Here is a 25,623-nt window from a genome sequence, read left to right on the forward strand (position 1 = left end):
CACACACACACACACACATACACACGTTCCACACAATGCTGTTTGATGACTAGATAAATATGAACGATATTTTGAACCTGGTGTTGGCTTCGCGGTTCGGGTGGTGGCATCGGATCCTTGAGTCCTGAGTTCAAGGTCCGTTTGCTGCTCAATTAACACCACGGGGTTGACTCACCCTGTCATCCTTCCGAGGTCAGCGAAATGAGTACCAGTGTCGCAGGCAAAAGGCTGCACACGAAGGGAAGGGAAGGGGTATCAACGGATTAATTAAATCTGGTATTGGTGTGGTGCAGGCATGATGGGCCGAACGGCCTCCTCCTGCGCATAATTTCCTTGTAAAAATACATTTTTCTCTGTCTGTCCCCAAGTTCTGAGACGACATGTGTGGGTTTGTTTCCAGTGGAAAATGGATTATTCCGTTGTGTTCACGAATCACGTCGTATTGTCCGTTGGATCAATGCCACGTCAGGTGTTGTGCTTTGGTTGTTCGACCTTTACTCAGAATACCATTTTTGAGACTCGGGTGATTGATGTAAAATTTGGATTGGGTTCAAACACCACCTGAAGCCTGAGATAAGTCCTCATGGAACAGACTTGTTGCCCCGGGCACTTCAGCTGCTTGCATCGATGCGACGTCGACACAAAATACTGTTTTAAGGTCAATGATGTCACTCAGAATGTGGTCGTGTTGTTGCTCTCTTTAACCGTCACCCTCAACACAAGGCGTCATTGCCTTGTTTGGTCCTTACCCGCTGATGATTTCACTCTTATCATATCCAAATGGCTGTGTCTGCAATTCAACGAATGGAAATGCTAATTCATCAACAAAAACTTTCATGCACAGAGCAGCAAACGACTCCTTCAAACGCAGCACAAGGTTGCGGGTAGCATCATTGGCTCAGGGTGATCATTGGCTCCTGGACTAATTAAAGTGTATCATCAAAATATTATTTCAGTTTTGAGGATCGGATATGGTCCGGACTAAATAAGTGTCGAAATATGTTGTGAAATCTGATTATTTTAAAGAAATAACGAGTCATAACTAAGCCGACATAGCTCTTTACTTTTAAGCAAGCAAGACTATGTTCCCTCTTCCATATATACACACAAGAAAATGTGAAATTTCCAAAGCATTAAACTTATCTTTTTCTACTGTTTGGAGATTTATATTGAGTGAACAAAAAAAAAATTTGGTACATAGCAAAATTGACGAGCTTCATTGAGCTATACGATTTAATGCATTCACTGCTCGACCTCGTGTCCTGTCCCAAAGAGGCATTGTCTATCCATAGCATCTGCCAGATCTGTGTCTATATTTTTGGATGTTTTGCGAAGTGCTCCACAAGGAATCAAAGCAAATCTGGTAAAAAAAACGGTCGTTTTAAAATATAGTTATAACATTTTCCTGGACTCTGAACTCTGTACCATGTGACGCGTGCACAGATGAGCAGGCAAAATGGCGCATTTTCTCCAATATTAATTTCATTTGTGATTGAACTTTGCGATGTCTCCAGGATTGTTCTGCATGAAGCTGCAACTCTCTTGTGGATGAAGTAATTTTATTTCATAAATGCATTTTACTTATTTAACTGCTGCGTGCGCGGTGAAGACTGCTTTTGAAGTTAAAGGGATCTTTTATGCGTTTATGGGATGCAGCGACAGCCTGGCCAACCGTTCCTTATCAACCATATAATTGGGTTGACTGGCAGGGTCTGCGAGCAGCCATCAAACTTACAGACTGGTCTCCTATCACTACTTTCTCAAACATCAACTCATCCTGGGAATTCTTTCAAAGAAACTTGCTCTCCCTCATGCACAGATTTGTCCCCTCTCGTGTTCAGTTGTCCTACCCTTCCTCCCGCTCTTGGTTTACTGAAGCTTGTGGTGAGGCAGTTGTCCTGAAACAACTTGCCTTTGCTTCATGGAAAGCAAACCCAACTGAGGGCAATCTCAGTTCCTTCCACAAAGCTCGGAACATGTGTGTATATCTACCCTCAGGAGAGCCAGAAAACAACATCTTTCTCATCTCAAGTCTGAACTCTCAAACCTCTCTCCCTCCTCAAAATCCTGGTGGCGTTTAATCAAATCTGTTTCTGGTGTATGTTCCCCCTCCATCCCCTCCCTTACCTCAAATGGCCGCACTGCTGATACCGCACATGATAAAGCTGAATGTCTAAACTCGGTGTTTGCAGCTAAATCTTGTGTCCTAAACCCATCACTTTCTCTACCCACTTTACCAGTCGCAACCAACTGTCCCTGGACTCTGTGTTCTTTTCTCCTGACAAGGTGGAGAGCTTGCTGTCAAACCTCGACTCAGATTCTGCAACCGGTCCAGACGGCATCAGCCCACGTGTCCTCAAAGCCTGCTCTTGCTCACCCTCTCTCTGTTCTATTCACCCTCTCATTTGCCCAAGGTCATCTGCCATCTGCTTGGAAATCTGCTAACATCACTGCCCTGCATAAAAAGGTGCAAAAACAGATCCCTGTAACTACAGACCAATCAGCCTTCTCCCAATCATCAGCAAAGTTATGGAATCCATCATCGCTTCAGACATGAAATCCTTCCTCTTCTCCAATGGCTTGATTTCCAATCATCAATTTGGTTTCAGACCAGGTCACTCTACCCTGGATATGCTGCTTCTGCTCTCCCAACAATGGATGGAGGTCCTCAATGCCAGACAGGAAATCCAAGCCGTATCCCTGGACATATCACGTGCTTTTGACACAGTCTGGCACCCTGCACTACTCACCAAACTCTCTTCCCATGGTATTCAAGGCCATCTCCACTCATGGCTCGCAGACTTCCTCTCCTGTCGCAGTCACCGTGTGACCCTAAATGGAGTTCTTTCATCCCCTCTTCCTGTCCAGGCTGGAGTTCCTCAAGGTCGCGTTCTGGGCCCTGTTCTTTTTAAGGTTTTCATCAATGATCTCTCCGACTCTCTGGAAAATCCTCTATTTTTCTTTGCCGATGACTCCACCCTCTGCCGTACCATCTGTCATCCCTCAGACCGGCAAGCAGCAGCTTCTTCGCTCACTGCAGATCTGGATAAAATCACAAACTGGTCCAACACGTGGAACATGTCTTTCAATCCGGACAAATCTCACACTCTCACTATGTCTCTTCGAAAGGACCGTTGAGAACCCCCCCCCCCCATCCACTTTCTCAACAATCCTCTGGAAGAAGTCTTTTCTTTCAAGCTTCTGGGTCTCACTATCTGCCATGACCTTTCCTGGGAAAGTCACATTTCCAACCTCGCCTCAAAAGCCAGTCGCCGACTGGGAATCCTCCGTCGTGCAAAGTCCTTCCTCGGCCCTCTTGAGCTCCTGACCACTTACAAAGCTTTTGTCCGTAGCCTGATGGAGTACTGCTCTCCCCTCTGGGCTGGTGCTCCTGCCTCTCACCTTTCTCGGTTTCATGCTGTCGAAACCAGGGCATTTAGGATCATCGGCATCTCCCGCAATGAAGCTGAGTCTTTGGGCCTCTCACTCAATCACCGCATGTTGGTCGGTGGTCTTTGTCTTCTACCGACTCCTCTCCAGTCTTGCCCCCCACCTGCTCTCTCTGCGATTTGTCCCCACCACATTTCCACAGGGCGCTCAAGGTCCGCCAACAACCCCCTTCTGGTAAAACTACCAAAATCACGAATCACTGCTCATCTTCACTCTTTCATTCCTCTTTTTTCCCGCCTTTGGAATAAACTTCCTCACTCTATTCTTTCCCATTCTTCCCTCCAGGCTTTCAAAACAGCTGTTCACCACCACCTCTTATCTTCCCCCATCCAAATCCTCGATCTTTTCTACCCCTGATAATCCACCCAAGCCCACTTCCTTCAATTCCACTGCTTTCCTTCCTGAAAGTCCCTGTAATGTCCATCTTCTCTTCGCCATGTTCCCCGTCCCATCCCCATCCCTCTCCCTTCCACAGTTCACCTAATGTGTCTGTTCCCCACTGTTTTGTCCCTTCCACTCCCGCCCCTCTTGTCTCATGCCCCCTTTCTGTGAGTTGTGTGTTAGCTCTCATACGAGCCTCGATAAGGTATACAAAAAAAAAAAAATTGGAGTGCTTGCCAGACATGTCTGAGCAGTGTTTGTCTCTGGGCAGCTTTGCTCTGGACGCATCCGGGCGGTATTTGTCTGGACGGGAGTTTGTCTCCGGGCCATGTTTATAGTATGACTGGTAGAAAATGGATTTCAGACATTATTTTGTTTCCACCTTCACTGTTATTCTATGTAGAATAATTTTGATCAGACGGTATGAATCGTAACTAACGCTCCGCTGCACGTCTCACCTCACACTGTCTTCCGTTCCCCCACCCTTCCTCTCTCCTTTCCCCTCGACCTCTTCACTCTCCCCTACCCCTCTCTCCTTCTCCCCCCCTCTTTTTCTCCCTCCCCCCTTTAGTATCACCATCAGCGAAGCGCCGGGTGGTATTTGCTCGTGAAGAATATTTTAATGATAAATGTGGTATGACAGCAATCCTGGACTAAACAGAAAACGTAATACATTCAATATGGATGCAAACAAACACGACATAATGGTGACCGAAGCTTTTCATGCTGCACTCCTCAGGGTAAAAATCGCAGCAAGTGAAGGCGCGTGTTTTTTACGCAGGCCTCAATAAGGTAGACACTGATTGGTTCAACTGTAATGATGGCACGGTTAATCCGAATGCTCGAATGCCCTTTCCAAGGCATCCTGATATAGACTGGACATTTGTCCAGACCAATCTTCCGATCTTTTGTCATGTTTAGAAACTTGTGCACATTTGCTGGATGCCCTGGAAGGGGCAATCATCACGAAGGTTTAAAGTACAAATCAAACATGTTGTGTCCAACACGTTTCTGGAAGTGCAACCCCGAGTAATCTTTACCTCTCCCGGTTTGCTGACGTCAGTCAACAAGGATGTGCTACCCACCTCACAAACCAGCAATGCTATTTATGAGTTTAAGTGCCGATGTGAAGATCGGTTCGTGGGTCGCACAACACTAAGATTGGCTGATCGGATCAAACAACACGTCCCCTTGGCGATTCGAAGAAAGTTTGTGAGGGTTAGAACACAACCAGTGTGGGCAAGTAGAAATATCCAGAAACCACCGGCCATTGTATCTGCTTCGTCTGCCATTGCACAGCACCTGGTTGCCAACCCTATCTGTGCAGACAAGTACAATGCAGATATTTTCAGGATATTGATCTGAGGTCGGAGCTCGTTTCATTTACGTACGTTGGAAGCAACCTTCATCCTTACCACCGATCCAATACTATGTCATCAAAAGGAATTTGTATGATCTCTGTGTCCCTTTTAGCATGGAAAGATGAAGGGAAGTACGGTAACAAATGGTGAATGGACCTTAGGGGAAACCCCTCCCCCCCATCTCCGGGATGCAGTGGCAAACGTCAATCATCGACGATCAGAGCTCGAGGTGAAGATGATGAGCCGACCAATGGGAGTTAGGATTAACCATGATGTCATTACGGTTGAACCAATCAGTGTCTTCCTTATTGAGACCTGCGTATAAATCACGCGCCTTCACTTCCTTCTTCACTTGCTGCGATTTTTACCCTGAAGAGTGCAGCATTAAAAGCTTTGGTCACTATTATGTCGTGTTTGTTTGTATCCATATTGAAGTTCTGCAGTACCAAACATCTGTTTATATCGTAACACATTATCTATCTATAATTCCAGCAATGTGTGTGTGTCTGTGACCACTGTTTCTCGACAACCACTGGTCCGATCTGATTGAAACTTGCCAGGTATATTGCTGGGAACCTGAGGATGTGCCTTTTCAAGGTTTGATATTAATCGGACAAGTGGTTCCCAAGTTATGGCCATTTATTTACCAAACCAATGACAAGACACTTTGTTGCGTGGGCGTTGCGGATGGGGGAAGGGAAGCTCAGCCGCATTCGCCATTACAGGTTACAACGTACGGGTTTCCGGAGAGTGATGACTTCGTGTATTCTAATAATTTCTCGATTTCTTATGCGCATTTATAGATAAACACTATGCCCCAAGTTACGATCGTTTTCATATTAGACGGTGTATAAATTTCGGTAACGTCAGAATGAGTTTGCGTGCTCCGAACCAGGAAGTATTTTTTTTTTGTTCCTCTCTTCTCTTCTCTTTTTGTTTTTCCTTGCGACGACATTGCGAAAAGGCAAAATACGTTGGCGCTAATTGAATAATTGGCCATTAACACTAAATTGCGAATAATCATAACTGCGACATGCGAACTTCCGGGCAACGCACGTACGGGCACGCGAGAGCGAACAAACGGCCTGTGTGGTTGTTGTTTCTTGCTCGCGGTTTGAATATTAATTAATGAAAATATTTTTTATTATTTTTTTTTTTTACGGGCACGTACCAGTGTATCTGAAACCCCTCATTGGAAAAATTTGACACTACTCCCAATGGAGAATAACGTTCTTGTAAGGATGACGTCATCGGTGAAGTGGTAAACCAGCCATAAATGTTTTAATCAAAATGCTTGTTTGCTATTGAGATCCAGTGTATCGAGGCCGTAACATTTTTTACTAATTGAGCTTTTTTCATCAAATCTTCAACAAACCTTTATTATGAGATTGTGGAGAACACAGTTAATAAAATGTCCAATTTTTTAAGCGTCGTTTTCGTCAAGTTTAGTTTGAGTACAAAGCGGACGGGACAGGCTTTGCAGTTTGAGATGCTTTCTAGTTGAAATTGCTATTGTTTTGTAATATGTGTTCCCTTACAAGTTACCTCCACACAGGAGGTCATTAGGCCCATCACAGCATGCACTATGATTGCCAACCTCTAGTTGTTGGTTCATACTCGAACCCTTTTAAATGCTGAGCATCAAGCAAGGAAGCAACACGTCCCATTTTTCAAGTCTTTGGTATGACTCGACCAGGTTTTGAACCACAGACCTCCCAGACCAGACTCGGAGAGCGGATACTTGAACCATTTTAAGTCATTGTCATCATTTCCTTGAGTATTTGTGATTGGTGCTTTTGTTTGGAAGAATTCACAAGGTTTTTTTTGTTTTTTTTTGAAGTTATTGAGTATGGCACATTGATGTCATCCCAATGTTAAACGAAGCGTCAGTTTGCAGACAGTGAACTATCATTGGGAATGAAAACGACTTACTCCGCTCGCGTTGTATTCGTTCACAAACGGATTATATTCCAGCATTGTTTTGTGATGAGGTGCCAAAAAAAAAAAAAAAAGCAATCAATTTCCTTATTTTTGTGGCGGTGTCTGTGTGTTCCGATAAACTCGAACAGCATCTTGCTACATCCTGATAAGGGGATTTATTTTTTTCCCCTCCCCCCATCCTTATTGTGGTTTCAAGTTAGAATTGGGAAACGCATGGAAGGAAGTCATGTCGATGTGTTTTGGTGGCAATGGCGTCATTGTGTGTTTTCTGGAGCATTAGCTAACAGGTAACAATGTATCGCTTTTATCACCCTTCAGGAAAACGGATCCTTTCCACGTTTTGTTTCGTTTTGCACTTTACGAAAGCAAACTTTGTTTCGATTCGAGCAATTTTTGTAAAAGACAATGGGGCACACAACAATGGAAACAAATTTGAAGTCTTTTAATTAATATTTGTCAAATTACAGGTGTACTTTCAGAAGAATGGGTTTTTTGATGATAAATTGAGAGGTTTAAACATCTGAAGGTCCACAAATGTGTGCCAATGCCAAGCAAGGTGAGGAATGAAGTAACGCCGACGTTTCAGTTAATGTTGAACACAGACAGTTGTTTAAAGCTATGGTTTCAATTGCTCTGTCCACCTCTACAACTTCACGTTGTGCTGCACCACATCTCGCTGCTTTAAGTCCTTCTGCAAATGACTTTAATTTTGCAAACATGTGAAACCTTATATCAGTTTGTTGATTTTATTAATTATTTTGAATGATGAGGTTACATTTTTTTCATAAAAGAGGAAATCAGGTCATGGGTGTGGATGAAAGGTGTTCATGAGAGAAGCTCCTAATGAACGATGTGAGCAGCTGCTGTGTTCCGAAGCCAAGAGATGGATCAAAAGGGCTTGCAGTGGCTGAGATATTTCTGTCAACCACCGATGGCAATGCCCCGCATCAGGGAGCCGTTATCACCGACGTGATGTGCTTTATTATTCGGAGTGAATCGTAGCACGGGCAATCTCACGAACTGATGTTCTCGCATATCAGGACTAGCGCTGGTCATTAATATGAGCTCCCTGACGAGGAATTTCGATGCAAGAGGAGGCCATTGAGCCAATCAAGACTGTGCAATGGCTGCCAACCTATGGTTGCTTGTGCATGGTCTATTTTTTTTTTTTTAAATTCTGAGCATCAAGCAAGGAAGCAGCAAGGACCATTTAAAATTTTTTGCTACATGACTCAACCAGGTTCAGGCTTGAACCACTGACCTCCTAGACTCGAACACTATAACCAGTGACATTTGGTGATGATGACGAGGGGGTTGATGGTACGAATCGGGAGTAGGCAGATCACCGATGGCCAAAAATACTGCTGATCCATCAGTCATCACCGTCAAGTCAAGGTAAACGATTCCCAAACCAAAAAAGATTTCCCATTATCCAGGTTGGACAACATTACTGCAAAATAGAAAGATTCTCGTGTGTTTGTATTGTGCTTAAACATAAAATGGATTGAGCTGACGAGGCCACTTGCAAGGGTCTGTACGTCCAGTACTTCGATTGGCTCCTTGGACCATATTTTCGTGTTGTAGCCTTTCCGATCGCAATGCCTGTTCCAAAGAGTTTGCTTGAAGAGACGTTCATCGACACGTTTTGGAGATCCGTCATCACTTTTACGTTTGGACGAGAAAGGCAAGATGCCCTGTGCTGTTACTGCAGGCCTCTGTAAATCTGTTGTTTGTTGATGGTGTGCAGCATCAGTTACATTCAAACAGGTATTGTTAATCTGTTATTGTGAAGATTTCTCGAGTATTGAAAATGCAAGACATTAACAATTTTTTTTTTTTTTTTTTAATTGACAGCTGAAAAATCACAACAATCAAGTCTCAGCAGGAAGAATCTGAAAACATTGAGGCAAGGATAAATTTACCATACCGAACAACCTCAAAGATCATATCACGATCAAGTCAGCGGATTCGACCCAGATAATAATTTAATAATAATTTCATCTAAACACCTGCTGCTCTATTTTTTTGGGAGATTGATCAACCTGTTTAAGCTCAGCTTCTGGTTTTATTGAAATTACAAAAAAAAAAGGCTGTGGTTGTGTGTGTTAACTTTTTAGATGTGCATGTCTCGATAACATGGATGCATGTGTGACGTCAGTCCATGGAATGAGTCCGTTTCGCTGCTGGGTACATAAACACCGGCCGAGCTGTCCAGGCTGACCTCATCTCTTCTCCCGGTCTGGTTCCGCTCAGCTGATTGGAGCAATATAAACATATGCCTATGTCGTGGAGGGCCAAACATCTGCTGCCAACATGATGACACAAAATAAACATTAGTTCCACAAAGCAACCAGGAACAACATACTTTCTCATGGCAAACACAGAATCCGTAGAAGGCCATCTTTTTCCTCTCCAGTTCTTATCTTGTAGTCTTCTTCATTTTCCCATTCCTCTATGTTTTTATCCCACTTCATCCTCCCCCCCCCCCCGCACCCGCTTGCCTTCCTCGCTATTTTAAAAAAACATTGCTAAAAGCTTTACACTTTCAGGAAAAATGGCTTTCTGTGGGTCAAGGTGATCAACAATCGAGTTTTATATTCATTGGGAATTGGTGTGCTGGTATCTTAAGCCAAGTCTCATGATCCATCATGTGAATCATACATGATCACGTATATAACATTGTCACAGCAGCTATGGTGTTCACATTCTGTGTTGTGCTAAGATGAGCTGATTGTATTGTCATATATCAGGTTGGTTTCGAGAAGTGGTGCCCTGACAATATTTGGGAACCAGTTGTGACATTTTAGTGGATAGTGTTGTTCTGTTTCTGCTCGTTATGGGATTATCGTTTCCAGATGGTTATTTTTGAAGTGTGCGTTTTGAGATTTTTGTTCCAGCAAAGTTATTCACCACTCAACTTGGGTTGAAACCTCAGGTATGAGTCGATTTCTTTTATTCCTGTAACCTGCTTGTATGTCAGCCCGAGTTTGTTTGCTTTTTTTTTGTATACAAAGTCTAGGCTCATGGAGAATCTATATTCTAGGACACTGCAGAACACAAGGGATGGTAGAAAGAGAGGAATGAGGGACAAAATAAAGGGAGACTTGGACAAATGAGCGAAGTGATGAGGAAAGGGGGTTGGAGAAGACGCACAGGGTGGACACGATGGTTACAGCTGCAGGATAGACGACTTCATGAAGAATTCAGAAGGACATTTGACATGGAGCACTCGTTTGTACATGTGATTGCTGGTGTGACATCACGCTTGGTTGGTGACAAGCTGTATGACTTGAGATGTGTTCCTGTTTGAACTTGTCAATAAAACGTTGATACTGAACAGCACAATGACTGGCTTATTTAACCAAGCAGTGTCGAGAAGTCGTGCGGTACGAGTGTTTAAATTTGCCATTAATTTTTTTATTTATTCATGATAGGGTATACATCAGGTCCAAGATCATGAAAGGGCAGATCACATGAGGATTCCCTCAATCTAGTCCAGGATTACTTTTTTTTTTTAAACCAGTTTATCGATAAACCCACGAGGGGGAGTGCAATGTTCGACAACTTTTTACCTGCGAAAACCTGTGGCAGGTCTACAAGACCTCTGAGGTTGTTGTTGTTGTTGGGGGTTTAAATGCACACATTGGTCAGACAACTGCCAAACCACACCCACATCCGTCGCTTGACTCCAACCACCATGGCCGCCATCTTGGTTTTCTGGTGGGCCAAACGCATTAGGCCCGTAGGCCTCTGCTGATTATCCACTGTCCGGCTTTTGTATGAACAAAAGGTTTATTACAACAAAAGAGAGGGAGAGGAAGATGGCACAAGGTTAATGAGACAGATTAGAGAATGTAATCTGAGCCGTGGGTAATGATTTTTTTTTTTTAATTCTCTGACCCTGTGACCATCGTGTGGTCATTCTTGCTATCAGGAGATGATCCCAATATGCTGGAGAAGGTGGAGGTCGGACAACGTTAAGGGAAAAGTGATCATAATTCTGCAAAGATTTATAGTTTGAGTAAGTAGATTAAGACTATTCGATTTTGGGAAGGCAAACGTTGAGGGTATGATGAGAGTCAGGTGCTCTACAATGAGTTTCCTGTCTCTTTGCCTCTACTCAGTAAAGTTTTCCAGGCAGTTCCTCATCCATTGAGTTCATTTTGCCATAATTTGTATCTTATTGTTTGTGAAGGGATTGGAATACTGAAACCTTCAGCTCGGTCATTCACTATATGAGCTGCTGGATCATCGTCTGTCTGGATGTAGCTGTTGAAACACATCAGCTCGGGCGAGTCGGCAGACAAGGGCATAATAATTCAAGCTCACACACCAAAATGACATTGTCCATAATTCCTCCTAACGTGTCCAAAGTTGCAAGAGTAGACAGCCTCTAATGGCTTGAAAAACGACCCACATCATTACTCGTGGAAGAGGAATCCATAGTTAGGTGGATCTAGGCCCACAAATGCTGTCTTGTAATATCTGTCAGCCATGTCTCGTACTATGAAAAACTTATACAACTCTTGTTTAGCAGGAACTAGTCCGAGACTATTGTGCACTCTCCACCATAAAAACTGAGCACATGATTGGTGTTGATGCAAGTAATTTATGTGGCATGGGACACAGATGAAAACCCCTGACAGAGATAAATGCTGAATAATTACGTCATTTCATTGTGACCTTATCACATAATGCTGCGTTGTGGCAAATGTTTTTGAACAGGGATCGAATGCGGAAGTAACAATATCAATACAAGGTATGTCCACCTCCAGTAGAAATCTCTGCATTGCACTGTCATCACATTGACTGTCTGAGCACTCAAATCTGAGCCTGGCGAATGGCGTGCCACATCCGAATAAGCTCCTGTTGCAGCTCATCGAGGGTTTGTCGATGTCTTGGAAGTTTGAATGTGCCAATAAATGATATCCTGGAGATTTTCAATTGGATTTAAATCTGGTGAGATGGCAGACCAGGTTGTCATGACATTAACTTTAGCCTTGATGAGAACGGTCCTTGTTTGAATTGCTCTATAAGCAAGAACATTATCGTGCATAAAGATGATTCCTGGACCATGCTGTTGCACGGCAGGCATGTTGCTGTGAGATGCCATTAATGTATCGATCTGACATCCGATTGCCATGGATATGGATCAAGTTGGTGTGAAATATTTCAACAATACCATCCCCCATTAGTTCCACGTCCAAAATATGCGGTTTCCTGGGCAACGACTAGGCCGTATCACTCATTGCGTTTACTGTAGACCCGGTGTACAGCCACCATACCTTTCAAAGGAGAAACCTGGATTAGTCTTTCAACATACCACTTGCTCATTGCCTCCTTGTCCATTGGATGTGCTGATTTGACCACTGCAAGCATGTTTTGGATGCTTAACAGGATGACAAAAATGGATCCCTGCATCACGGAAATGCCTCAAACTGTTGTTGACACTTATCCTGTGAGGTGTTGGGAGTGTTTGTAGTACTCTGCACAACTTGAAAGTGGTTTTTTTTTTTTCTTCAACAGACAATGGCAGTAAAGGTCGAATTGAAAAGTCTTTAGAAAAGGAAGAAGAAGTGAATTATGACACAATACAGAGAACCACACGTGTGAAAGAGGAAGTGGAAACATTTGAAGACACTTTTTTTTTTATTTTTTTATTTTTTTTTTTGATAGGTTAGTTGAGATCGATAAAGGAAAGGTTAATGACAAAAAAAAAAACCGTGAAGGTGGATGGTGAATGTGGATCAGCTAAAGTGGGAGGAAGATGGTAGGTTGGTGAAAGTTACAGGTAGAGGAAGAGGGGGTGCAGAAATTACATGGTTACAGGAGGTGGAAGGTGAGAAGTGAAAATAATAAAGAATTTTTTTAATTTTTTTTTGAAAGATTAGGTAAAGTAAAGGTTGAAGTAAAAATCGTGAAGGTGGATGGTGAATGTGGGTCTGCAAAAGTAGAAGGAAGATGGTAGATCGGTAGAATAAGGAGGAAGAAGAGTCGGTACGGGATTACGTGGGGTAGAAGGTGAGGAGGGAAAGGTTTTTTTTGTTGTTGTATTTTTATATTTTTATTTTACAGCATGAAACAGAGGGTATAGTAGGGAGGGGTAGAAGGAGGGTGGAGGGAAAAAGTGGTGAAAATAAAAACATGGTAATAAGGAGAAAGTACAAATAAACATGATCGTGCACATAGACGGGAAGACTCGTCGGCCTCAGGGAAACCAATATGGAAAACGACAAAACTCAACTATTGGTACAAGTTTTAACACAAGACCGAACTAGAAACACACAGTGAACACAGATATAACAAAATTACAGTATAAAACGAGACAAAAATGACCAGAAAACTTATCTTTGAGAAAGTCGGCAGAGACCCTGAAGAACAACCGCCACCGTCGCTCAAGAACCGGAAGTGTTGCGTAGAAGCATCGTGTATATGTATCAGGCCTGCACGTTAGTAGTTATCCTGGGACATCCACTTCTTGGCATATCTCTTGTTAATCCAGTGGCTTGATAACCTCTTCTGAGGTCACAACCAGTTCCACTCCTCACATTAAAGATCCTTGCAACATGGATAATGTAAGACCATGCTTGTCAGTGTCCAATTATTTCATTCCTCCCATTTTCTGACAGACGTGGCATTGTAAGCGATTGTTAAAGAATGCAACAAATGTGTTTTGTGGATGCTTCACACAATAGTGTCTCAGAAAGACTTTCAAATTTGCTCAGAATGCCTCGTGTCGCATCTAAAATCTTAAGGGTGTATGAGTTGCACGTGCTGAACGATTATTGTATGAGGCAATTGCATTCCTTTACATGGAAACTTGCAATCAGGTGTTCTGCACATCCCTCGTGCCAAAAAGGTCCTTGGAATGAACGCTTCAACAGTCCTTCAACGATTACATTATCCATGCTACATGTTTGGTTTTTTTCTTATATGATGCAGAGTATATTATGCAATGTCACCAGAACATGTTCATAGATACAGAAACCTCTCTAACATTTGTGTGTGTGTATATATATATATATATATATATATATATATATATATATATATATATATATATATATATATATATATATATATATATATATATATATATATATATATATATATATATATATATATATATATATATATATATCTATACACACATTCATTAAAGAAGGAGGTGCCTCCAACCAAGAGTAAAAACTAGATCGACTCTGCTAATTTGAGCAAAAAAAGGCAAGAGCCGACCCAGTCTTAAGTGACATTAATTTCACCAGCTTCACATCCTGCTTTCTCAGGCACAATAGACCCTGAGCTTCGGCACGTGTCTGGTTTTTATTTTGATATGACAGCTCATTTCCAGTCACGTGCTGGTGCTCAAGGTCAAATGGAGGAGTTTTTTTATTTTATTTTGCAAAAGCAAAATAAACGTCAAATCACATCATTGGCAGGGTGCTCTGGTCTTTTTTTCTTTTTTTTAGATCCTCATGGAGCATCTCTAAGTCTCACTCACGTTGTTGTTCTTCATCTTCTTCTTCTTCTTGTGGACTTTTTTGTTTCACAGCCTACAGTTTTCATCGAAACTTCCTGAAACTTGGCATATATATGTACAAATACCCTGTGCAGACAGTAACCATCTCCGATTTTGAAAATTCCTCCGAGAAAAAAAAAGTTATGACGTCAAAATATCTCGCTAATGGAAATCGCTGAAAAAATTATCTCAAACTCGGCAAGCTTTTTAAATTCTGTTTGTGGGAATCGAACAGGGCATTCGCAGAGATGAATTGCTGCAAATATGATACATCACTATGACGTCATATCAATTTTTATGACGTCATTCCTATTTTTTTTGACATTTTTGGTTTTTTGTTTAATTTGTTTCACAGCCTACAGTTTTCATCGAAACTTCCTGAAACTTGGCATATATATGTAAAAATACCCTGCGCAGACAGTAAGCATCTCCAATTTTGAAAATTCCTCCCAGAAAAAAAGTTATGACATCAAAATATCTCTGCTAATGGAAATCGCCGAAAAAATTATCTCAAACTCGGCAAGCTTTTTGAATTCTGTTTGTGGGAATTGAACAGGGCATGAGCAGAGATAAATTGCCGCACATATGATGCATCACTATGATGTCATATCAATTTTTTATGACGTCATTCTTATTTTTTGACATTTTTGGTTACACAACCCAGAGTTTTCATCGGATCTTCATGAAACTTGCCATGTCCATACAGAAAGCCCACGCGCAGGCAGTAACCATCTCCGATTTTGGAAATTCTTTCTAGAAAAAAAGGTGACGTCATAATATCGCCACTCATGGAAATCGCCTATACCATTATCTCCGAAACTCGGCAAGCTGTTTGAATTTTGTTTGTTGGAATCAAGCCGGGCATTAGCACAGATAATTTATCGCAAACGTGATACATTACAATGACTTCATATTCGTTTTATGACATCATCATTAAGAGGACGAGGATCTCAGCTCATTCGAGCTTGTTTTATTACTTACGTGTGATCTGGTGTTGTGCAGTATGTGTGTCGGTGAGCACGTGTATGCCTGGTGCTGGTTCAGTGGTTAGGGCGGTGGGCTTGGGATCCTAGGATCCTGAGTTCAAATTTCCCTTGGCTGTTGAATTAATACTAGGTGGGGTTGACTCTGCCTGTCATCCTCCGAGGTCGGCAAAATGAGTGCCAGCCTGCTGATATCCTGTGTCAGAGTGGGGACCCGTCTGGGATTGTACCAAGGAGCCAAGGAGACTGCTTAGGCAGCACCAACGCTCTGCACAGAGTATGGTCCCAAAAAATACTCTCTCCCCCCAGTTTGGCCACCCTCCTGGCTCTTCACTGACCACACTTCCAAAATCAACCTGTGTTGTTTGTTCGATGTCGTGTCTCAGACACGGGTCCCATCAAAGTCTAATTTGTGGCCAGATTGCAGGCAATGACATGTTACGGCTGACTAGGTCACCTTTCCAAGCCTAATTGCTCGATAATGTTCATCTAGCTTTGGTTTTAAATTTATTCCAGTTTCACCAATGTAGAATTGGTCACAGTCTTTGCATGATGAATGGTGAACTACTCCAGATTTATCACCAGTTGGTATTGGGTCCTTTAGTTTGGAGATGACATTAAGGATATTGCGTAGGCTTAAGCTTGTAGGCTCTGCCAATCCATGCGCTACGTACTATCCTGCCAATTTTTTTTTCAGAAAGGCCCAGGTAGTATGGCAGTACACAGTGCCCAAGTGTGTTTGGCTCCTTACGTTCTGTCCTTTTTGGTTCTACCAATGTGGGGAGTATTCCCTTGTTGTATCAATTTTTGAGAAGGACTCCTCTAACTAATCTGATTTCTTTAATTGTATCTGCTTTGGATGATGACACCGTCCATGCCTGAGCTGCTAAGCTTTGTGCTGCACTGCGTTTGTGGGAGATTGGGTTGCAGGAGTTAAAATCCAGTAATCTGCTGGTATGGGTTAGTTTCCTGTAAAGGTGTTTAGGGAGCCGTCAGGCTTACGGTGAACATCCACATCCAAAAATGCCAACTTGCTTTCTTTTTCAATTTCAATTGTGAAGTTAATGCTGGGGAATACCCGACCAAGTTGTCCCAGTAAGTGGTCGACCATGTCTGTATGTTCAATGGCGAAGGTATCATCTACATAACCTGTTCTCGTACCGTGAGAGCCAATTTTCACGAGACTCAAATTTCCTTCATTCGAGTTCCTCCATCAGCAAATTAGCCACAACAGCAGAGACCGGTGAACCCGTAGCTGTTCCAAATATCTGTCGGTAGTGTGCACAATCATAGATGAAGGTCATGCTGTTCAGACACATCTCCAGGAAAGCTAGCAATATCGTCAGGTGTTATTTGGCTGTTTTGACAAGCCATTTTCCAATCGTTTGAATATATCAACCAGTCGAATGTGACGCTCACGGCAAGATCGACTGGGATGTTGGTGAAAAGGAAAACCACAACGAAAGATGCCATCGTCTCATCATCTTAGATTCTAAGCTCTCTTATCCTTTTGACAAATTCACCACTATTCTTAACCGTTTTATCAGTCTTTCCTGCAAGTCTGCCAATGATACGTGCAAGAAAGCCTGACAAATCGGTAAGATGGTGCATTAACGAAGGACATGATGGGTCTCAGAGGGACTAGACATTGTCTTTGTGGATCTTGGGAAGACCATGCAGTCTGTTTGCTGAACCATTGCTGCAGTAAAGCCAATTGTAGTCCTTGTTGCCCAGCCTGCCTGCTCGTTTTAGTCGATCTAGCTCTGCACATATATATATATATATATATATATATATATATATATATATATATATATATATATATATATATATATATATATATATATATATATATATATATATATATATATTGATCAATCCAAGCAGGATGGTATCTTGAGAGCAGACCACCACATGGTAGCTCTTACCTTGAAAGCGATTTCATTACTAAGGGCAGTCGGTTCCCACGACGTAAGGCAATCTGAACGAGGCCTGGCTTTTTTATTCAGGACAATAAGTACGTGTCTGTAAGAACAATGAAGACATCCACGAAAGCAACGAGGCAAGCGACATTGAAGACTCGTTCTTTTGCATATGAAAGGAATTTGACGCGCGAGATCTCAAACGTTCATGCATGTGCTTGTATTTATGGCGATTCAATCAGATTCCTCGAATATGAAGTCACCGTTTCATAACGCCGGGTCCATTGCCAGCATCCCTCTGCGAGGCTTTCATTTTATTGGCGCAGTTTGCACAGGCATCTGAACTTCTTCCATATTTTGAGTTGAAACCAAGTGATGCTGCATGATGAGGGGCTGCACATGAGGTGCACGCGTTTGTTTATGGACTGGCGTAATACAAACAGAGGCTTGTCTTATGAGTTTAGGTGGTCTTGTTGCCTTTGCCAAAAAGCAGGCCGAAGCGGTGATGTCATGCATAATCACGTGTGCATGCTTTTATGTCTGTACGTGTCAACACACTCCACTATGTTACTTTCCAATTAAAAAAAAAACAACAAATTAATGTTAGTGTTCCGTTGACTGCAATAAAGTAGAGCTTTTTTTTAGCATCGAGGGCTCATAAAGAGCTTGTGCAGACATTAAGTGAAGGTTAATATGGCCAAAATGAATAGGCAGTTCGTGGAACAGAAAAGAATGGACCGTTTGAGACGGGTCTTCGCCCTGCAAGTCGCCCTAAATAGGCTCGTTAAGTCCAGTGAAAGACATGGAATTTCATCCAATGCCACAGTATCATGAGACATGTCCCGAGACCACCGCACCCACCGAGCTTTCCATTTATGGGGAATTTTTTGTGTGACTCAGTCTGACACGAGCGGTGGCCTTTTTGGTGTTTTAATCCAATCGACCAAAAATAGCATGAAATACAACTCGATGAATCGGTGAAGAGTTTTATTTTAAAATGTAACTTTATGGTTAAAAACAAATATTTGACAAAAAACGATTTGACAGACAAATTCAGCCGCTCATGGCTGTGGCAGCCATTTTCCACTGCCATCAAAAAATTTGAGATGGCTCAATATCCAAATCTGTTCATAATATGTTGGACAACTAGTGTGCAAAATTTGGTGCTTTCCTCACAAAATGCACAATTGTTATGCTAAGTTGCCCCACTACATGTAGTTTTGTCATTATCCGTCTATAACTGCTTGAAATATCTTGTTGTACATAGTTTTTGGCCCCATCTCTCAATGGTGAAGAATCACTTGAAAAATTAAATAATTCTCGTATCCAGATCTGAATTCTGATCTTCACCAAAATCGTAACACAAGTTTTGTCTGAATCCGTCCACAACTTTTTGAGATATCTTGTACACAAACAAATAGACAGACAGACAGACAGACAGACAGACAGAAAGGGGTGAAAACATAACCTCCTTCACCTTCGGTGGCGGAGGTCATAAAGTTTGTGTATCTCTCGACTTGCACATCATATTGAGAATAATTTCTGATAACGCGAACGGTTCTCCCAAACACATCCATTTTAGAAAAAAATAACAATAATTAATTATTAAACCTTTTTTTTTTCACACAAACGTTTCGCAAAAAAAAAAAAATTCAAAATTATTTTGAAAACTGTGAACATTCTATCCGGCATGCGGATCACACTGCTTTGTGTGTTTTCGTGTTTTTAATTTCCAATCGAGGTGGAGGGAGGTTGTAGCAGTGGTGGGTTGTGTGTGCGGATGGGGGTGGTGAGGGGTGGTGAGGGTGGGGGGGGGGAGAGTCGTGAAAACATTGCAGTTCTCTTTGGAATGAATGTTTGTGTTTTTTCTTTCCTGATGAAATCACTTAGCAAACAGAAGCCTTTCATCGGAATGACTTTCCGAAGACTGCAGTGAGCTGATCATTGAGAAACAGGGATATCAAAGTCTGAAGCAAGAAGAAAAGATGAATTCTTGAGGAGGCTCTATCAAAGTTCACTCGCGTTGTCAATCTGAACCAGGAAGAGGACATAATGAACTTATTTATTTTGTTAAGCTCTAAACCAGAGGGGGACTATGTCTGAAAGCAAATATATTTTTTTCTACAGTGGCTAAATGTTCAGATGGACAAATATTCCATGAGACTCAAACTTGTGTCCGGTAAAGGAAGTGCCCATGACGTAAGGCCACTCCGTTTTCCATTTGGATGCTTTTTCATGCGTCTTTAAAGATACTGATACGAGTATTGTTTATGTGAAAATGACACCTTGTTGAATATCTCTTGGTGGATGCAACACCTTGGCACATACGAGGTAGCGCCACTTTTACCCAGGATGACTGTCGTGCAGAAGAACTACAAGTTGCACCGCTTTGTCCGATGATCGTGCCCATTTGTATGAATTTTGGCTTGTTTTGTTTATTTGTTTTACAAAAAAAAAAGTTCTGGAATATTTTATCTCTTATTCTCACTCTCGATTGGCCTGTTCTCGTCCCAATATGAACCCCCTGACAGAAGCAGTGAGCAATGTTCAAATTATCTATACCATGTGTTGGTTCATCGTCTTCTAATGTCCTTGCAATTCGTGTCCAAGTGCACTGATGTCTGCTGATGTTTTTGTCCTTCCCGACTCAAGATTGCATTATATGAATCATTGGTCTCAGCCTGGACTTGATCTTCATTCTGTGTGCTTCGGGTGGTTTCGTTAAATTGTGTGCTCGACCGAGAAAAGGCCTCCAACCCGTTTTTCATTCTTTCCAACTAGTTTTGGTCTTTGCTTCTGTTACAATCTCTGTGCTCAAACACATTCTCTCACCCCAAAAGTGTCCATTTAAACATCATAAGTGGAGCCCATGTTTGGCTCTGCTATAGATGCAAATTAAATTTCTCTCAAGACTTCCTTTCTCGCCAAATACGGTCATGTATGTAGGGAAGGGAGGAAGCAAAGCTTTCCAGGCTCACTGCTCAGCTTCACTCATTTGTTCCTCTTTTCTCTTAACTGTGGAACCAACATTCCCACTCTGTTCAGTCCCATTCTTCCCTCCATGGCTTCAGAACAGCTGTTCACCACGATCGAGGGTCATCCCCCGTCCATGCTCATGATCTCTTCTTCCGCAAATGACCCCGTTCCCAAGCACTCCTCTTCCCCATCTGTGGAATCAACTTCCACATTCTCTTCAATCTCATTCTTCCCTCCAGGGTTTTTATGACACCTGTTCACCCCCATCTCAGATCATCCCCAATACAAAACCATTATCTTTTTCCACCCTCGTTAACCCCACTCGTATCCCTCTTCATTTCCCAGTTTTTTTTTTCTCCATACACGAATGTTTTGCATCCTGTTTTTGTCCGTTACGTCCTGATCCGTTTGGTGTTCTCGCACTTCCACGAGCCTCGACTTTGTGTACAAAAAAGAGGAAAACAAGTCGAGGTACATTCAATGGACACTGCCCCCATGCCAAATAAACAAATAAATAACATATCCTCCAGCGAGCGGCATTGCCGGGGTGCTTATACCGTCTGGCGATGCCGCCGTGCAGCACATGGAGACGGAATTGGAAAGGTGTGGTGCACAATAATGTATTGATTAATTGCGTAATTAAAATATATAAATAATCATAAAATAATTAATTTGTTATTCAAGCTTCCTTTCATTCAAGCTTCTGGGTGTTCACTATCTGCCATGATCTTTCCTGGGAAAGCCACTTTTCCAACCTGGCCTCCAAAGCCAGTTGCCGACTGGGAATCCTCCATCGTGCAAAGTCCTTCCTTGGCACACCTGAGCTCCTGGCCACATACAAAGCTTTCACCCACAGCTGGATGGAGTACTGCTCTCCCCTCTGGGCTGGTGCTCCTGCCTCTCACCTTTCTCGGCTTCATGCTGTGGAAACCAAGGCATTTTGGATGATTATCTCCCACAATGAGGCTGAGTCTTGGGTGTCTCACTTTCTCACCGCAGGCAGGTCAGTGGTCTTTCTGTCTTGTACCATATCATCTCTGGCCTCACCTCCCCCCTCCTACATGAACCCCCCCCCCACCTTATATTTTCGCAGGGTGCTCACATTCCACCAGCAAACCCCTTCTGGTAAAACTACCATAATCACGAATCACTGCTCACCTTCACTCTTTCATTCCTCTTTTCCCCCACCTCTGGAACAAATTCCCATACTCTCTTCAATCCCACTCTTCCCTCCAGGTTTTCAAAACACCTGTTCACCTCCATCTCTTATCTTCCTCCATCCAAAACCTTGATCTTTTCTTCCCCCTAATCCACCCTAAACCCACCTCCTTCAAATTCCCTGCTTTCCTTCCTGAAAGTCCCTGTCATGTAAGGTCCTGAAAGTCCTTGTTGTGTCCAGCTTGTTTCCCCTGTGTACCCTGCCCCAACCCTCTCCCTTCCACAGATCTCTTCATGTCCCTGTTCCACACCGTTTTGTCCTTCTCTCTCCCGCCCCTCTTGTCTTCTGCTCCCCTTGTTGTACGTGTTGTGTGTTAGCTCTCATATGAGCCTCGACGGTGCATACCAAAAAAAAAAAAACAAGGCCGATGAGAACATACCTCCTCATGAAGTCCCAGAGTCACGGACGGTTTCCACAGAAGGAATACGACCTTCCGGAGACATAATCTGGCAACATGAACAGCTGATCAGCAAGTCATTAAGAATCCTTCTGATCAGATCTTGAGATGTTCCAAGGCCCAGCGTACGGCTTGTTTACCCTGATGATGACAAAAATAGTCAAATATATGAAACTTCACGTGAGTTTTTACATCACGGGCTGTCATCTTTCTGTCATCTCACAATATTTTATCATCTCACAATATTTTGTCACCCTGACATTTTTATTCCCAAATTATAAAAGCTATGCTAGCTTTGGGGGGGGGGGGCATTTGCACCCTCTGATCCCCCATACGCCATTGGCTCCAACCATTACACCACCGAGTCTTGCATTGTGGATTCTAATTCAAATGTAACAGTCGGGGAATGAAGATTCACAGAAATTGCAGGAAATTGTACCATGGAACGAAAGGCACCGCTTTCAGACGGGCAGGTGACTTTGCCAGACAAAGCACAGGTGAAGATCTCTTTTGGTTGATTGATGGCCAAGCTAGATGAGCCGGGTGCTTTGGCATCGGTCGCACAAGCTTGTATGGAATTCCCATATTCGATTCTCATGGTGGACTGTGGCAGAGTAGCAATGGTTAAACCAATTCGAGAATGACCTTTCACCTGATTTGTTGTGCGATGGAATGATTGCCAAGTTTGGTGCTTGGTGGAGGGAAGGGGTAGTTTACAGGTTGTGGTTTTGCTTGGGGAGGTTTGGAATACCAATGGCCTGAAAACATCATTCTTCATTTTTTAATCCACCAATCCGTTCACACATCAAACCTCAAAAGACAAAGAAGCGACATTTGGAACCTCAGGATATAAATGTGCACCATGACCTTGCCTTCGGGGAAGACTTAACCATGCATCACTCGGACGATGACTTCGACCGTGCCTATGGATGAAGCACGATAATTCTGCTCTGGTTTTGAGAAGTGATCATCGGAGACAATGCTTAACATGAATTCTCGCACCTGATCTGAAACGATGAAGACACATGAGGTGTATTGGAACACCAAGGGTCTAGTCATTGCCATCGCGGGGTCATGGCGGACTCACCTTACTCGCTACAGGTATTGATGTGGCGTACCTCATCATCATGGAGCCTCGCCAGAGACAATATTGTGGGATCTTGATGAATGAATTTTTCCCTAAAAGTGAGTGAATGCAAGCGACAGTTTACCAGCATCTCGGCATCATGTCAAGGAGAAGCTTCACTGAAAACCACCCGCCCTCATCATTTGAGACTGTTTTCATGTCTGTGTTTTCTGTCCTTTATAAAGCTGGAGACGAAGGCAGTTTGGCGAGGAATTCACGTCCCTCGACATTGGAAGCCCCCTTTGCTGGAACAACCGATGGGCAAAGTGTTTCTCTCACCTCACGGCCACCAGAATCATTCCACACTTTTTTTTTTTGTCATGTACAATAAGGAACGGACAGACGATGCGCAGATACATTCGACGAGATGACCGATGAAGTGTGAGCATGTTTTTAATACCCCCATTGAGGCTTAAAGATGGCAGCCATGTTTCCCAGCATGCACTTCAGCTCGAGCTCGAATTCTATTCCCCCCACTCCCCCTTTTCCATTCATGTGGTACTAGTTCAAACTTCAACCCTTGCGTGGCATCCTCAGATTGTCTGCCAGTCTCTTCTCATTATCCCCAGGCAGGCTGCTGAGAGTGATGTCAACGCCGTGCCTTTTATGTGGCCTTTTTCTTGATGGCAAGAACAAAGGGCGGCGGAGCAGGTTACCTTTGAAAATGGTTTGGAAATGTATTGGAAAAACGATGTCATTTTTCCTGTTTTATGTCTCTCTCTCTGTCTCTCTGTCTCTCTGTCTCTCTGTCTCTCTGTCTCTCTGTCTCTCTGTCTCTCTGTCTCTCTGTCTCTTCGAGCTTGTTTTCGTTTTGTTGGCCACTTATTCGCTCGCTGCGTCCATTCTCCGAGTTGTTTTCCTTTCTGCTTTTGTACAATGAAAATGTAAACTGCATTACGTCAAAATAATCAACATTCTATTTTTTTTTTTATTCTAACTTCCTGGCCAACTCGCTTTTTCCAGATTTAAAAATAAATAAATAAATAAATCCATCAAATCTGCTTTCCTCCTCCAAACGTTGTGGATGAAAAAAAGTGAACGTGCGTTTGCGCGACTTTCACGAGCAGAACAGGACGGGGTGTGGTGCAGTGAAGAGTGGGCAATAAGAAAGGACTGCTATAGATTTATTACGTATGCCAAAATGATGGAAGTATTAAATGTCCTCTCCATGTCTTTTAAACGCATTCGTCTGAAGAACCCATCGTTGGCCCTCACCCCCGTTCCAAAACCTACTGTAAAGTACGCATTGGAAGTTAGAGCATCCACTGCAATAATTAAGGATTGAAAAAAAAAAAGCTTTGAAAAAAAAACCGGCAGATGTAACCGCTTCCACCACTTCCTCCTTCCACTTCGTCCAATTCAACCGCCATCAACATTATTTCACCATTGACGACTCCGCTTGGTTCCATATGGGTCTCTATATTGTTTAAAAAATATTTCAAAAGCTTCATAAGGTGCCTTCTATTTGTGAAGTATGATTGAGGGAGTCGGGGATGAGGGGGTTGTGCTAATATGTGAAAATGGAGGGAGACAAGGATGCAATATGTGCGGATTATGATCAGCAAACATAATTTATGATACCATTCCTTTCGCACCGTGAAAGCGCATAGCAGGGCAGTTTCATGGGTAAGGATTACAGTCCTGCACGGGTCGCCACTCCGACGCAGGTTACCCCAAATGGTTATGACCCCCAATACGCTGGCACTCAATTCACCGACCTCGGGAGGATGACAGGCTGAGTCAACATATACAGTGTGTATGTAAGTATATATTTATATACACACACACACACACACATACACACACACACATACACACACACACACACACACACACACACACACACACACACACACACACATACACACACACACATACACACACACACACACACACACACACACACACACACACACACACTCTCCAACAACAGCATTGTGCGCACACCCTTTCACACGTATGCGCACACGAAGATGGATACTTGGAGTCATGGGAGGGCTCTGTTCCACCTTCTGAATCCTGCATATGGAGATAAGAACTAACAACACACGTACATGTATGGTCCTTTTTATTGCCCCCATCCTGACTGTTAATAACGAGACGAGCGAGGAACTGTAAAACACCGAAGCAACAGCATATCGTGAGTGGCCTGCTTAATATTCCATTTTGGAGGCGAGCGAACTTATTCTGAGTGTGAGGGCTACCTCCACGCTGGTTATTGGGGGAATTTAGTCTCATTTTTATCCCTCGGGGAGAAGCCAATTATTCCAAAATGAGTGATGCACGAGAGGCGGATAGAGCAGAGCAGGCATGTGTGAGTTCCAAAATACGAGTTCATTAAATACAAA

At 42.9% G+C, this 25,623-nt stretch overlaps 2 long non-coding RNA genes across 2 annotated transcripts in view; one reads left to right on the plus strand and one right to left on the minus strand.

The window, feature by feature from the left end:
• LOC147022613 (uncharacterized) overlaps nt 1–9,110 on the plus strand; it is a 121,081-nt gene extending 111,971 nt beyond the window's left edge. The window contains exon 4 of the long non-coding RNA XR_015059815.1: nt 8,988–9,110. This is a non-coding gene — a long non-coding RNA (uncharacterized LOC147022613). The remainder of the gene's footprint in view (nt 1–8,987) is intronic.
• Nucleotides 9,111–9,303: 193 nt separating this feature from the next.
• Nucleotides 9,304–25,623, minus strand: part of LOC147022614 (uncharacterized) — a 34,164-nt gene continuing 17,844 nt past the window's right edge. Inside the window, exons 2-3 of the long non-coding RNA XR_015059816.1 lie at nt 22,132–22,290; nt 9,304–9,435 (exon numbers count right to left, since the gene is read on the minus strand). This is a non-coding gene — a long non-coding RNA (uncharacterized LOC147022614). The remainder of the gene's footprint in view (nt 9,436–22,131; nt 22,291–25,623) is intronic.

The sequence above is a fragment of the Eptatretus burgeri genome, chromosome 7 (assembly GCF_056783735.1).
Source record: "Eptatretus burgeri isolate ZD-2024b chromosome 7, Ebu_testis_v1, whole genome shotgun sequence".
In the NCBI taxonomy this organism is placed as follows: domain Eukaryota; kingdom Metazoa; phylum Chordata; class Myxini; order Myxiniformes; family Myxinidae; genus Eptatretus; species Eptatretus burgeri.